Raw genomic sequence first — 16,067 nt, 5'->3', positions numbered from 1 at the left:
TCTACTCCACTCTTGTGAGACCCCACCTGGAGTACTGCGTCCAGCTCTGGAGTCCCCAACATAAGAAAGACATGAACCTGCTGGAGCGTGTCCAGAGGAGAGCCACGAGGATGATCCAAGGGCTGGAGCACCTCTCCTATGAGGAAAAGCTGAGAGAGTTGGGGTTGTTCAGCCTGGAGAAGAGAAGGATCCAGGGAGATCTTATTGCGGCCTTCCAGTACCTAAAGGGGGCCTACAGGAGAGCTGGGGAAGGACTTTTTACTAGGGCATGTAGTGACAAGATGAGGGTGAATGGCTTTCAAGTGGAAAATGGCAGGTTTATATTAAACATTAGGAAGAAGTTTTTCACTTTGAGGGTGGTAAGGCACTGGAACAGGTTGCCCAGAGAAGATGTTGAGGCCCCATCCCTGGAGGTGTTCAAGGCCAGGCTGGACATGGCCTTGGGTAACCTGGTCTAGTGGGAGGTGTCCCTGCCCATGGCAGGGAGGTTGGAACTCGATGATCTTCAAGGTCCTTTCCAACCTAAACCATTCTATGATTCTATGTAGAAAACTATTTTGATGGGGATCACTCGTGAATAATTTTGATGCTCTACCAATTCTCAGATAAACCTGTCAGCATTGTTGCATGTTTTTAGACAGGCAATCAACATTGTATCATTAACAAACAGTAGAACAGTTGACAGCAATAGGAAAGGGGTTATGGTTGTTACAATAACCTTACTGATGTGCCTATCTATAAAAAAATAAGTATGTGGGACTGAGAACAAACATGAGCGCTCTGTTACCTAGATTAGCCTGGTATAATGCAAACAAATATAAACTACATCTTTCTTCCCAGCTGTGGCCACCCATGTCCAGGAAAGATTTACACATAGAGAAAGGAGGTAGAAATTTCTCCATTAACCAGCACCTTAGGAAGGTTTCTAACTTATAATAACATTTAACATAATACATGACTTCCCAAGAGCTCTGACACTAAGAAGCTGCTGTATGTTGAATCAGTGTACCCTTTGACAGTCTTAGTTGTAATCACTTTCTCTTCACTTTTAAGTCTGTTCTGGAAGATTCCTTAAAAAAAGAAGAGATGAAAGTTGATCAAAGGTAAGCATTCAAGGAAAGCTTTTCAGAAGCAGTTAGTCTGTGTGAGCCTGTCCCCCTGTAAGGGACATTAGTCTGAGCTTGAGCACTTCCCTCAGGAGCTATGAAGTCTTCCTAGTAGTCAGTGTAATCATATGCCCAAAGGAAAATACAGGCCACTGGCATGACACAGTTAATATTCAAGCTTGGGTGTTGGAATCTAGATCATGCTATAGTAAAGGGAATGGCTTATGGGAATGGGGATATAATTACAGATAATGTGGTAATCTGTTTCCCCACCTTATCAATATTGTGGTTTTCAACAAATGCAGAATGTAAAATGTTAATTTACAATTTAATTTAACTGTTTGCTTTAAACAATTGTCATTTCCAACCAAGATGGCATGACAAAAAATCCTGTTCTGAACAATATGAAAGCAGCAGAGAAAGGAGAGAAATCAATGAGATAGAATGAGTATGTTCAAATTAATTGAGGGATAACATAAAAATAGTAATCTATGTATATAAATAGAGAAATTGTACTACAAGAGGAGTATCAAAATTGTGGTATAATAACAGAACTTCTTCGGGCTTTGAAGAGGTTGATCTGTATGACATTCTGATACAAACACAGATTATGATAGAAGCTGTAAATGTTAAGGACCTCTCATGAGGAACAAGAAGAAACAAAATGGAGACCAAAAAAAGGTTATACTATTTATTTCAGGATCATTAAATAAAAATATCATAAATAGCATCTATATTTGTTGATATATTAGAATAAAGAAGATATTAATATTAATAACTTACTGGGAATTGCACCTACATTTCTGGCCCTGTTTTTAAATGAAAGTAAGGGGTTTTTTTTCTGCAAGACTGCTAAGTAAGCAGGATCCTCTGAATTTGTATACAGTGACATCATTATTCTCAGGAGAAGAAATTTGATCTAACCAAAACAATGGATATTGTACATGTATATGAACTTAAAAGTAATTAAGGCTCATTAGGGATTAGGTAAATGCTAAACTCTTGAACAGCTTGGCAGTAACATTTTCACATGACTGGAGACTTAAGATATAGATTCACTGGAGGGTTTATGGCATCATCACCCAATACACTTCTAAAACTGCATTTCAGCAGTCTCAGTTTCTAGTGTAATCCTCACCCCTATGGGTGAGATAGGCAGAGAAGATGCCAATAGTCATTCAGATCTAGCTACTATGGACTTGCTTTAAATAATCATTAGATAAAATACAAAAACAATATTGAGGCAGAGGTGAAAACACCATCTCATTCTATTCAAGAATTGTCCTAGCCATTAGATCAAAATGCCATAGCTAATGTTCCCTGGGAAGATGATGGAGCAGCTTGTTCTGGGAGTCATCTCAAAGCACCTGGATGAAAAGAAGATTATCAGAAGTAGTCAACATGGATTCACCAAGGGGAAGTCATGTCTGACTAATCTGATAGCCTTCTATGACAAAGTAACTAGATGGGTGGATGAGGGGAGGGCAGTGGATGTTGTCTACCTTGACTTTGGCAAGGCTTTCGACACTGTCTCCCACATCATCCTCACAGGAAAGCTTAGGAAGTGTGGCTTAGATGAATGGACAGTGAGGTGGATTAAGAACTGGCTTACAGATAGAGCTCAGAGGGTTGTGGTTAGTGGTGCAGAGTCTAGTTGGAGGTTAGTAACAAGTGGTGTCCCTCAGGGGTCAGTACTGGGCCCAGTCTTGTTCAACATATTCATCAATGATCTGGATGAAGGGATAGAGTGTACCATCAGCAAGTTTGCTGATGACACAAAACTGGGAGGAGTGGCTGACACGCCAGAAGGCTGTGCCGCCATTCAGTGTGACCTCGCCAGGCTGGAGAGTTGGGCAGAAAGAAACCTTATGAAGTTCAACAAGGGTAAGTGTAGGGTACTGCATCTGGGGAGGAATAACCCCATGCATCAGTACAGGTTGGGGGCTGACCTCTTGGAGAGCAGCTCTGTGGAGAGGGACCTGGGAGTCCTGGTGGACAACAGGATGACCATGAGCCAGCAATGTGCCCTGGCGGCCAAGAAGGCGAATGGCATCCTGGGGTGCATCAAGAAGAGTGTGGCCAGCAGGTCGAGGGAGGTCATCCTCCCCCTCTACTCTGCCCTGGTGAGGCCGCGTCTGGAGTACTGCATCCAGTTCTGGGCTCCCCAGTTCAAGAAGGACAGGGAACTGTCCTTTGCTGGAGAGGGTCCAGCAAAGGGCAACGAAGATGATTAGGGGATTGGAACATCTCTCCTATGGAGAAAGGCTTAGGGACTTGGGTCTCTTTAGTCTAGAGAAAAGAAGATTGAGGGGGGATCTTATTAATACTTACAAATACTTAATGGGAGGATGCCAGGGGGATGGGAGTAGTCTTTTTTCAGTGGCGCCCAGTGATAGGACGAGGGGTAATGGGCATAAACTTGAACATAGGAAGTTCCATCTTAACATGAGAAGGAACTTCTTTACTTTGAGGGTAGTGGAGCACTGGAACAGGCTGCCCAGAGAGGTGGTGGAGTCTCACACTCTGGAGACATTCAAAACCCGCCTGGACGCTGTCCTGTGCAACCTGTTGTAGGTGACCCTGCTCTGGCGTGGTGGTTGGACTAGATGATCTCCAGAGGTCCCTTCCAACCCTAACCATTCTGTGAATTCTGTGAATTCTGTGAATGTTGTTCATTCTTTCTTTCTTGAACAACTAATCCTTAATTCTGTTACGCAGCTACATAAGAACATGTTCACAAAAAAGAATAACCTGCCAAAATCCTTATAGAGCACTTGTTTGACTTCCTCCCGCACAGAAAAGATGAATCTCCAACATCTTAAACAGACATTGAGTAAAAATAAACTCTATATTCTGAGTACATGTGTTTTATTTTGGCTTGTGGGTTTTGTTGTTTTGGTTTTTTGGGTTGTTTTTTTGTTTGTTTTTTCAGGGCAGTGGTGTGGTTTTTTTAACAAAATGGACTAAAACAACAAAACAACTATGTGGTATAAATTGTGGCCAAATATACCTTATCACTTCCAAGATGAGGAAGCATAAATCCCGGATTACATGTTTCTAGTATAAATACTTCTGTTTTGGAGTGTCTTGTTGAGCAGATCACGGACATTTCTATTCCTGGTACTGATAGCTGAGAATCCTTTTACCGCATATCTAACCATTTCATAGAATCATAGAATGGTTTGTGTTGGAAGGGACCATTAAATATAATCCAGTCCAAACCCTCTGCCATGGACAGAGACATCTTCCACTAGATCAGGTTGCTAAAAGCCCCATCCAACCTGACCTTGGACGCTTCCAATGATAGGGCATCTACAACTTCTCTGGGCAACCTGTTCCAGTGTCTCACTACACTCATTGTAAACAATTTCTTCATTACATCTAAACTAAATCTACCCTCTTTTAGTTTAAAACAATTACCCTGTGTCCTGTCATTACAGGGAAAGTAAAAAGTCTTTCTCCGTCTTTCTTAGAAACCCCCTTTAAATATTGAAAGTTTGCAATAAGATCTTCCTGAAGCATTCTCTTCTCCACACTGAACAACGCCAACTCTCTCAGCCTTTCTTCATAAGAGAGGTGTTGCAGCCCTCTGGTCATTACTGTGACCTTAACAAGTCCATGTCTGTCTTGTACTGGGGATCCAGGTGGGGTTTGAGCAGAGCAGAGTAGAGGGGGAGAATCACCTCCCTCGACTTGTAGGCCACACTTCTTCTGATGCTGCACAGGACACAATTGGTTTTCTGGGCTACAAGTGCACATTGCCACGCATTATACACAGAATGTGATTCCACGGCTTTTGGATTCTGCAATCATAGAATCATAGATTCATAGAATGGATTAGGTTGGAAAGGACCTTAAAGATCATCGAGTTCCAACCTCCCTGCCATGGGCAGGGACAGCTCTGACTAGACCAGATTGCTCAAAGCTCTGTCCAGCTTGGCCTTGAACACCTCCAGGGATGGGGCCTCAACAACCTCTCTGGGCAACCTGTTCCAGTGCCTTACCACCCTCAAAGTGAAAAACTTCTTCCTAATGTTTAATATAACCCTGCCATTTTCCACTTGAAAGCCATTCACCCTCATCTTGTCACTACATGCCCTAGTAAAAAGTCCTTCCCCAGCTCTCCTGTAGGCCCCCTTTAGGTACTGGAAGGCCGCAATAAGATCTCCCTGGATCCTTCTCTTCTCCAGGCTGAACAACCCCAACTCTCTCAGCTTTTCCTCATAGGAGAGGTGCTCCAGCCCTTGGATCATCCTCGTGGCTCTCCTCTGGACATGCTCCAGCAGGTCCATGTCTTTCTTATGTTGAGGGCTCCAGAGCTGGATGCAGTACTCCAGGTGGGGTCTCACGAGAGTGGAGTAGAGGAGCAGGATCACCTCCCTTGACCTGCTGGCCACACTTCTTTTGATGCAGCCCAGGATACGGTTCGCCTTCTGGGCTGCGATTGCACATTGCTGACTCATGCTGAGCTTCTGGTCAATCAGCACACCCAGGTCCTTCTCCTTAGGGATGCTCTCCAGCCATTCCCCACTGAGCCTGTATTTGTGCTTGGGATTGCCCCGACCCAGATGTAGGACCTTGTTGAACTGCATGAGGTTGCCTTGGGCCCACCTCTCCAGCCTGTCCAGGTCCAGGATGCCAGGATGGCATCCCTCCCCTCCAGCGTGTCTACTCGCCAAACAGCTTGGTATCATCGGCAAACTTGCTGAGGGTGAACTCGACCCCACTGTCCATGTCCGCAACAAAGATGTTGAACAGTACAGGTCCCAGTGCCAACCCCTGAGGAACGCCACTTGTCACTTCTCTCCAATGTGGGTCGGGTACTTAAAAAGTAGTTACTTTGGTACTGAATATTGAAATATTTAGGAGAAATACATCTATACATCTAAATAGTAGCTCCACCTGAGTTATGTAATGGATGAGTAATATATTTAAAAGTGGATTGTTTGAGGATCAGCATACTGAATTGCTCAAATTGAAAAAAAGGAGTTGTTGAGATTAGGAATATCCTGAAAATGTCTTTTTGCTGTCAAGATTAATGTTATGTTTACAGTAGCAAGATATTTTTCATAGATCTTCCTGTTCATCAGTAGGAATTGATTAGTAAATGAAAACCATTTTTATGAGGCCTCTGCATCTACACTGTGTTGGTTGGTTGTTTACTGGTTTTTCCTTTGGAATAGATTTGGTTGATCTCTTGGACTGAACATCACTAACATGCATATTGTTCAAAGGTGTATGGAAGATCAAGCATTTCTGCTTTAGGTATTGTTGGGCATTTCATGAGTGCCTAGAACAGAATTTCCAATTAAGTTTTCTCTGTTGGAAGGTGTTGTGTTTTTTTTTTTATGGAGGGGGGGAAAAAAAAGATAAAAATAATAGTTCACCTTCATCAAACCTCATTAAAACTGCTTCAAAAAACAACCAACAAGTGGCATGGGATGATCAGGACAATTTCTTCAAAAACATATTTCTGTTCCAAAATACAGTTGGATCAATTTAATATAGATGTGGCCTAAGGCAGCTTAGCTTGGACTAAACCTTTATGCAACAAAGGCAAGTGTTTTTAAGAAATTATTTTCTGAACTTCAGTTCAAAGCTGTTATGCACTAATGATATTATGGGTCCTGAATTCACAATTACTCTTGTGAGTTTCTCCCTGAGAATCGGCTTTTTAAAAAAATTAATTTATTAATCTACCTAAATATTTAAAGTTTCAAGTAACAAAGATACCAAATTCAAGGCATGATTCCTGTATCTACTGATAAACCCACTCTTGGCTTTCATGTGACCAGGCTCAAAAATATGCTGGGTCTAATAAGGAAAAAAGAGTGTCTGGATACTAACCACTGCCGTTTCAAGTGTTCTAGGTCTGGAAATGATTAATTAAGTCAATTACAGTGTTTAGAAACTTTGCTGTGTTATAGTAGTATACAATTGAAAGAAGAAGATCTTAATTTGCAAACAAAATCTAGCAATTGTTGACAAAAAGAAGATATTAAATCAAATGGAAAAATTATGTATGTTCAGTGACCTAGTGATGTAGGACATCACACATTAATATAAAATTGACCAATACCTATGTAATGAAAGACGTGAGGTTTTGTTTTGTCAGAGTTTGCTTATTTTTTTACATTAATAAATATGTTTAAAACTTTGAAGATTATGAAATAGAATAATTTTAATTGTCCCTGCAGCAGGTTTTTAACAGAAAAGCAATAGATTATTTCATTTGCATCTCTAAAATATTCCATAGCAACTAAGGCTGTGGGGATGCAATATTTAAATGTTCTTTCTTTACTGAAAAATTGTAAATGGAGAAAAACAGTAATATTTTGTCTTGCCCCCGAGAAAGTGTTTATCTCAATAAATAATGATTTGATACTATACATATGCCAAGCACTGGTCTAATCTGAATTCACTTTCAGTTTCTAATTAGACATCTGCTAAAGTCCATAACAGGAAATCTAATAGAGTTGTGTTGTAATTTGTCAAAGTGATTAATGATTCACAGTGTTAAAGTGTCCGTAAATGGAGCTCTTATGTGAATCATTATACAAGTTGAAATTAAGCTCTTTTGCTTTTATGAAGAATGTTTCAAACTTAAATTATTATCAGCAATTACAACAGCAAAACACCCCAAATAAAGAAAAGATCAAATGATAAAGCTATTTTTGCCATCACTCCCTAATTAGAATACTTATGTTCAAAGTAACTGCCAAAACTAATGAAAAAAACATTTTGTCTCTTTTTTATCTCTCCTTTCCTCTCTAGCTTTTTGATGTTCCAAGATTTTAATGAAAATGTGCGGAGAACTCTTAACTGTACATTTTTCAAGTTGATGAGAAAATTTGTGAAATAACATTCATTATTTTTGGAATGAGTTACACTAAAAATTCTCTTTTATTGAATTTATTCATTCTGCCAATTACAAGTTCAGGATTCATATTATTTCCTATAGTCATTTACAGTTTTTCAGAAAGTCAGCAGAAAGTCAATATGTCAGCAAGTTTTTTTATTGCCCTCAAGTTTAAAGTATTTTTCAATGTTTGTTAAATCTCTTGTCTTATTTTGTTTTGGGTATAATTTTTTAAAAAACATCCTGGACAATGAGGATGTAACATTTCCTTTGCCAAAATAAGTAAGTAAATAAATAAATCTTATATGTCAGAGAAGTTACTGTGGCGGTTATGAGCCCTGTGACTAAACGGTAATTTATTGAGTGAAAAAAATCATGGCAATCTGTTTCCTCGCCTTGCAGGGGAAGTCACTCATGTTCTGTCATGTGAAATTCCTTTCACACCTCTTAGAAGGCAGATGGTATGCAAGATTTTCTCCTGCTGCTCTAGAAAATACGTGTTTTTCCAACAGTGTGTAGCTTGTGTGTGGCAATACCTTTTCTTACTCACCAAGTAGATGAATAGTACAAAGTACTGAAACTCTGCCCACAGTTCTTGTGTGCTTTCAAAGCATTTTTAAGAGCCAGTGACCTTTAGAACTTGCGGTATTGTGTCTTTTTTGACAATGGGAATCGTTCCTTATTAGAAAAAGAACAGAACAATTGTTTCCAATTGTGAAAGTACATGGTGAATCAGAGAGAACACAATGTACAAGGTCAAAATTCCATCTGGTTTGTTGGAGCAAACTCGGTAGTGTTCTGCATGAGATCAACAAGTTCCATCTCATATTGATTGTGCTTTGGAAGGTATCATATTTAGAGTAGTTTATAAAAACGTATGGCCTTGTAAAGGTTTGTATATGCTTTCCAACATACTTGACTTAAAATAAACACGGAAACATGGCATTTGGAGGCTACAGGTAAATTTTTAATGAAAAAAAAAATGAATCTAATGCTAAAAGAAAAATAACTTGTACTTTATTAATACCAGGAACATCCAAAGACACCTATCAGCCTGAAAACCAGAAATTAATTAATGGAAAGAATTATATGAAAATTACAATACTTCGACAGATATTAATAAATAAAATTATGTGTAACATAGGAAAAATGCTACCTAATGTCTTAAAAGTCACTTCAGAGAATAACAACGTATTTGAACACTTAATCAAATACATGGAAAATTCATTTTGGAAACAGACATAGAAATATATCCTTGGTAGAATATTTTAAACTTTAACCTATTGACAAATAATTCCCAACTTTAATTCTTATTTTAAAATATTCAAACTCAGGATTTGATACTGTTGTGAACATCTGTTGTCTCTCACTGAATTATATGATTAGCATGAAACAAATATGGAGACATTTTCTTTACCGTTAGGATTACTAGACACTTAAGCTAGCTTTGGCAACTGAAATGTGAAAATTTTCTTCACAGCAAATACCTAAACTAAACCATATTTTTTTCTACCCCATTAGCAAAACCAACTATTTTAAAAGATTGTAAGAATTAAAATCCAACAACCAATAAAACAAAAAAGCATCCCCTACAAATAGAAACAAAACTGAAGAATCAACTGATGCAAGCACCCTTTCCAGGGCACCTTGACACACCAGGCAGGATGCCCCAGATGCTCTGTGCTGTGAGTGTGGACTGTCAGGACTAATAGAAGAGTCCTGCAGGTCTTAGAGGTTTGGGAGAGCTCAGGGATTTGGGAATTGCCTATCAGAGCCATAGCATTAGACTGCTAGTAATTCTATGACAGCATAATGTTATATTTGTTAGATCTACTGTCATTACCATACTTATCTCACAGTTATCTTGTTATAGTAGTGTATTACTATGCTTTAGTTTATAGTTATAGTTAAATATTGCTAAACAGTAGTTTTATCTGCTACAGCTTCACTGAAGTTACACAAGCTATTGATAGAAGTAAGCTACTAAAAATCATAATATATACCTTATGCAGTTAAAACTTCTTTCCTTGCTAGGTAATTTGCTGTAAAATCTTTTCCTCTGCTTATACATACCATGCACAATATGTAAGTTCATCAGCATACTCCATAGTACAGAAACATGTTTATGAAGACCCATTGCTATTTATATCTCTTGTGATGATGTGCGGAAAGTAGACTCCACAACTTAGAAAGTTGTAAAGTAGGTATGTTAATTCAGTGCTGGGCAGCACAGGGGGTCACCCCACCACAATTGTGCGCGCCAGTACAAAGCGAGGGTTTACATTTATGCTACTGCCCTATACATATTCAGTATATGTTGCGAAATACTCATGCATATGCATTATCTGTTCCTGCTTCACATGTAAATTAGTTCTTTGCCTATGCGAGTCTACGCAGTACTTTCTTCTGGTGGTCATAGGGGGTCGCAGTGATGAAGTAAGGAGGCTCCTCTTCATCACCACTAGTAACCTTTGCCTGTCGAGCATGCTCAGATCGTTCTTGGAGCTTGGCCACACCGCTAGTCTGGTCTCAGCTGGTTTCTGTGGCCTTGGCTCCTGTTTCTGAACGCCTTAGCGAGATAAGCAGCAACTTCCGAGATGTATAACAAGTTGCTTCCAAGCAACTTGTTATACATTCTACCAGCTATTACAAAAACATGCTATTATTATACAGATACTCATTTTGAAACATTTAACTGGTTCCCCTTTATCAGTGAGAACCTGTGTCTAGCTACATGGTCCTGTGGTCCTTTGAAAATGCAGGTGTATGAATGTGGAGATGAATCTCACATGTAACTCCTGGTCCAGGGTTGACCTACCTGCAGTGATCCAAGACCTGTTGTCTCTCTGTGTGGTAAAAGATCTCTGAACATGTGACAAGAGTGGGAAAATCACATCACTCACTGTAACCCTCCCTTTGAGGCCTTCCCTTTACAAACTAAGCAGTGTTAAAGTACCCTGCAAGCAGGATACACACAATTTAAGATCACAAAGGACTAGGAATAAGACCACCTAGGATTAGCAGCTGCTGTGCAAAACATTACTATGTTCACCATGCAGATGATGCTTCTAATACATCAAAGTTTTCAATCAGCATGATGAGCATCAGCCTCTATTATTCTTTGAATTGTTCTGATCCTCACTGTTCCTTAGTTGCTACCTTCTGATTTTCTGTTCTAATGTAATTTTGTCTTCTTAGGGTTTTTACACCTTTCCATGGCAGACTTTTATCTTGAATACTGGAGCTGCTATTAGTATCTGAACAGTTATAGTTCTGTCTGTGTTTTTACTTATACTGAAATGCTTTAGTTCACTTGTGCTCTCACATATTAACAACTCATTTACTCATCAAAATTAGCCATGGTCACACAGCTGTGCTGCATCAGATGAGTCTATGAATCACAGGTGGATGAAACTCCTTGGCTGAGAGTTAAATGATGGAGCTCAATCTAGTTGCCAAAATACAGCTATCTAGAGTTGTTTGAAGATATGTAAATTTAGATGCATGCCTGGCCTCTGTCTGCTACTCCAGAAAAGTAGAGGAGTCTCAAAAATCATGTGTCACATCTGGCAGTGACACGTGGATGTCTAGGATGCCTAAGAATGTTTTAAGTGGCCCTAGGCACCTGTGTTTAAGAAAGTGATTTGTGTCCATGGTGTCAGAAGTTTGCTGTAGGATTTGACAAATCCAATGTTAGGAGGTCACAGTGAGTCTGGCTCTTGCAACTAGTAGTAGTTACTCATGGAATGTAAATTTTGCTTTAGAGAAGGCTTTATAAACACAAACTTAGTGTTGCAGACACCTAGATCAGGGCCCTGGATTGCATGCCTCTAGCAGAAAAGAGTCCAGATCAAGGAAACCTAACTCCTAAAACTTTTTTGTCCTGTGGTCCTCCAAAATTTTAGCATATGATGGCCCATATTTGAAAACCTCTATTGGAAGCTCAGTAAGCTTACCATGTCTTAGAAATCCATTCTTTTAGCAAGAGTATCTGTGTCAGTCTTGTGGCAATTTTAGACTCCTATGAGGCACTAGGAAATCATGTGGTGTGGGGGAGTCCACTAGAGGCATACTGTATCTGGAGGGTAATTCCTCAGTTCTGGGAAGACATTTATTTGGTTGATGCATCTTCCATGGGTTTATGGTTTCGTTGCTTGGAAGAGACTCAACCTTTTATAATGTAAGACTCTGCAAAATCATTGGGATAGAAGCAACTGAGGTTATTATGACCTAAATTTCAGTTTTCTCTCTCCCTTAGGAGTAGGCTGACACTGGAAACAAAATGAGAGATTATCCTTCTGTCACAATCTTCAAGGCATCAGCATCCAGAATCTCCAGGATGAGAGTCTGTATGTACCCTGAACTATTCTGTTTCTCTTACATATACATTTATATGGATGAGCATCACACATTTGTTTCAAATAGACCCTAAACTTTTGCAAGGTTAAAGTTGAGTGATAATTTCAACTAGCCTGTTGAACAGGATGAATTCCAAAATTAAGATGATGGCAACAGTTGCCATGTTAACAGTTCACTGCTTAACAGGAACAGTTTGTTTGATGAGGCTAACTTGATATTCTATCCAAAGCAATTTCAGGTCCTAAACATCAGGTCCTAACCTGCCACCATTGTGATTAACAGCGCCAGGGAGGGAGCTAAGTGCATAAGTGTTAGCAGTCCTTTAGTTACCTGTGAGCAATAACAGAGCATGGTGAGAGAATGAGGTCTCTGAATGACAAGAAACATATCTAGATGTTGATAATCCCCCTTTTTACACTTTTCCCCCAGATAAAAGGAGCAGAAATATGAAACAAGCCCTTTCTAAATTCTGCTAACAGAAATTAATCCCTTCCATATTCTCACACAATAAAGTACACTCAATCCCTTCTCCACATACATATTAATTAAACATTTGGCTTTGTTTCTGCAGTTCCACGAACCTTTGTGAGTGTATTCTTCTTCACCAATTAATTCAAGAATGCAATGGTTTGACCCTGGCTGGTAGCTAAGCCCTACACAGTCACTCAGTAACTCCCCCTGATCCCAGCAGGGTGGGGGGAGAGAATGGGAAGAGCAAAAGATCCCAAAACTTGTGGGTCAAGATAAAAATAGTTTAATAAGTAAAGGAAAGAGGAAGATGAGGGAAAGAAGAAAACCAAACCAAACGAGTGCAAAGGCAATCACTCACCGCTTCCTATGGTAGACCGATGCCCAGCCAGTCCCGGAGCAATGGCTACTTCCCCCCCCCCTCCCTTCTGGTTTTTATAGTTGAAGATTACTCCATATGGCATGGCATATCCCTTTGGTCATTTGGGGTCAGTTATCCTAGTTATATTCCCTCTCCACTTCTTGTGCACCCACAGCCTACTTGCTGGTGGGGCAGCGTGAGAAGCAGATAAGGCCTTGACCATGTGTAAGCACTGCTCAGCAACAGCTAAAATATGGGTGTGTTATCAACACTGTTTTGATCACATATCCAAAACATTGCCCCTAACAGGCAATAAGAAAAGCAAGGTGTATGTGGAGCACATTGTTGACAACTTCTTGACACAAGGGATTAAGGAGCTGGCAAAGGGAGGCACTCTGCTGGAACTGATTCTAACAAACAAAGAATCAGTCAGGAAAGTGAAGATTGGAGGCAGCTTTGGCTAAAGTCACCATGGAATGGTGAAATTCAGGATCCTGAGAGGAGGAAATAAGACAAATAGAAGAACCACAGCCCTGGACTTCAGGAGAGAAGACTTTTGCCTGTTTAGAGACCCGCTTGGAAGAATCCCAGAGAGGGTCCTGGAGAGAAGAGGTGTCCAGGAGAGCTGGTTGATTATCAAGGATCACCTTCTCCAAGCTCAAGAACAGTTCATCACCATGAGCAGGAAAGAAGGCATCTGTTGAACATCTTCATTAATGATCTCTATGAAGGGACAGAGTGCACCCTCAGCAGGTCTGCAGATGATACAAAACTAGGAGTGCCTGATAGACCAAATGATTGTGCTGCGGACTCCAATAGGCTTGAGAAATAGGCCAAGAGGAACCCCAGGAAATTAACACTTGCAAATGTGAAGTCCTCCCCCTGGGAAAGAATAAACCCATGCACCAGTACAAGTTGAGAGCTGACTGTCTGGAAAGCAGCTTTGAGAAAAGGACCTGGGATTATAGCGGCCAGCGAGTTGAACATGAGCTACAAATGGGCCTTTACAGCAAAGGGCAACAGCCCATCTTCCTTGGCACTAAAAGGAGTGCCAGCAAGTCAAGCAAGGCAATTCTTCCTCTCTACTCAGTCCTGATGAGGCACCTTTGAAGTACTGGTTCCAATTCGGGGCTCTCCAGTACTTGACAGACATGGACATGCTGGAACCAGTCCAGCAAAGGACAATGAAGATGATAAAAAGGTTGCAGCATCTGTCATATGTGGAGAGGCTGAGAAAACTGGAACTGCTCAACCTAGAGAAGAGAAGAATCAAAGGAGCACGAAATCAGTGTGTATAAATGCCTGATGAAGTGAAGTGAAGTAAAGAAGAAAAAAAACAGACTCTTCTCAGAGGTATCCAGTGACAGGACAAGAGGCAATAGCCACAAACTGGTCTACAAGAAATTCTGTTTTAATGTAAAAGAAAAAAAAAATCTCAACAGGGTTAGTCAAACCCTGCACCAGGTTGCTCAGAGAGGTGGTGGAATGTTCATCCCTGGAGCCAGTCAAAACCTGTCTGGACATGGAGGGTGTGTAGCAACCTGAGTAACCAGCCCTAGTTAACCCTTCTCTGACCAGGGCAGTTGGACTCGATGATCTCCAGAGGCCCCTTCTGACCTCAGTAACTTTACGACTCTAATTAGTTTACCACAGAGTCAGGTACGTACTGTGGAAGGCTACTCCTAAGCCTAAGAACCAACTTTCCTTGAAATAAATTATAGGTTTCTTGCATCTGCTATTTTCCTACACCTTCTTCAGATTTCTGCTTCTTCAGACTTGAGCCCTTCAGGCAGCTTTCAGTTGTTGGCCATCTATCCTGAGAAGATGACCCATACTTCTCCCCAGGGGATGGAAAAGTGTGCAAAAGGTCCCATGAATATCTACAGAGAAAAGGAGGTACATGACTTAAAATATAATTTTTTCTTTATACAAAATGCATACAAAATCACAGGCCAGTATTGCTTCCCTCTCCCTAAAAGACTTAGTTTAAAGGATAAAAATACACTGACAAAGATTTATACCTAAATTCTAATAGCCAAATTTAGGCAAGTTTAGGATATCTGCCAAAGGGTCCACATGCTGAGTCACGTGCCCAAACTTCTAGAAACCAGCACAGCTCAGATAAGTATATGAACGTACACTGAGATGCATCAGAACAACACATTTAATTGTAAGACTTCATATGCCCCACTTAGGGACTTTTTAAAGTTAAAGAAGCTTTTTTTTTTTTTTTTTTTTTTTTTTTTTTTTTTGCCACAGGCTTCTAGCTGTGATCCAAGAACATAAAAGTAAACCAACTTTTTTTTCTCAGAGTTCTAGTCATATCTCTGGGCCTTTCAGTCATTATCACATTTTTATAGATGTTAACAACAGGCCAACAAACTAACTGGCTAGCTGAATAATAAGTAGGATGTTCTGGAGACTACAGGAATAACATTTCTACAGAATGCATACAAACACATTTACAGATACAACGTGTGAGGTGTGTTCATGGGGGTGTTATATGAAAGAAGGGAGGTGTCCTGTGATGCCTTATACTGTTGGAAGTGAAATAGTTTGGAAGATTGGGTGGGAAGTGTGAAACAAGCTCTTTCACTGTCCATATTGTTTGTAGGGAGGAAATAATTTTCATAATTGCTTTTTTATTTTCTCCTGAAGGAAGCTTTTTGTTTTACTAAATATGAATCTACAGCAACAAACTAGCACAAGCCCAGTGCAAGGGGCTTAAGGACCAGAGCTCTAGGGTGAAACACAGAGTGACCAGATTGACAATATAAACACACCTAAAGTCTGTTGTCAGTCATTTCATTACTCTCTAGTAATGTATAAAGTCTATTGAAAAGAATACATGACTGCAGTAGTAGCTTTTGTATCTCTTCTTTCACTATCTGATGACTCAACATGTTGGAAAGCA

This window comes from Charadrius vociferus, unplaced genomic scaffold (assembly GCF_000708025.1).
Source record: "Charadrius vociferus isolate BGI_N301 unplaced genomic scaffold, ASM70802v2 scaffold9, whole genome shotgun sequence".
Lineage (NCBI taxonomy): Eukaryota > Metazoa > Chordata > Aves > Charadriiformes > Charadriidae > Charadrius > Charadrius vociferus.
This window is presented reverse-complemented; position numbering follows the sequence as displayed.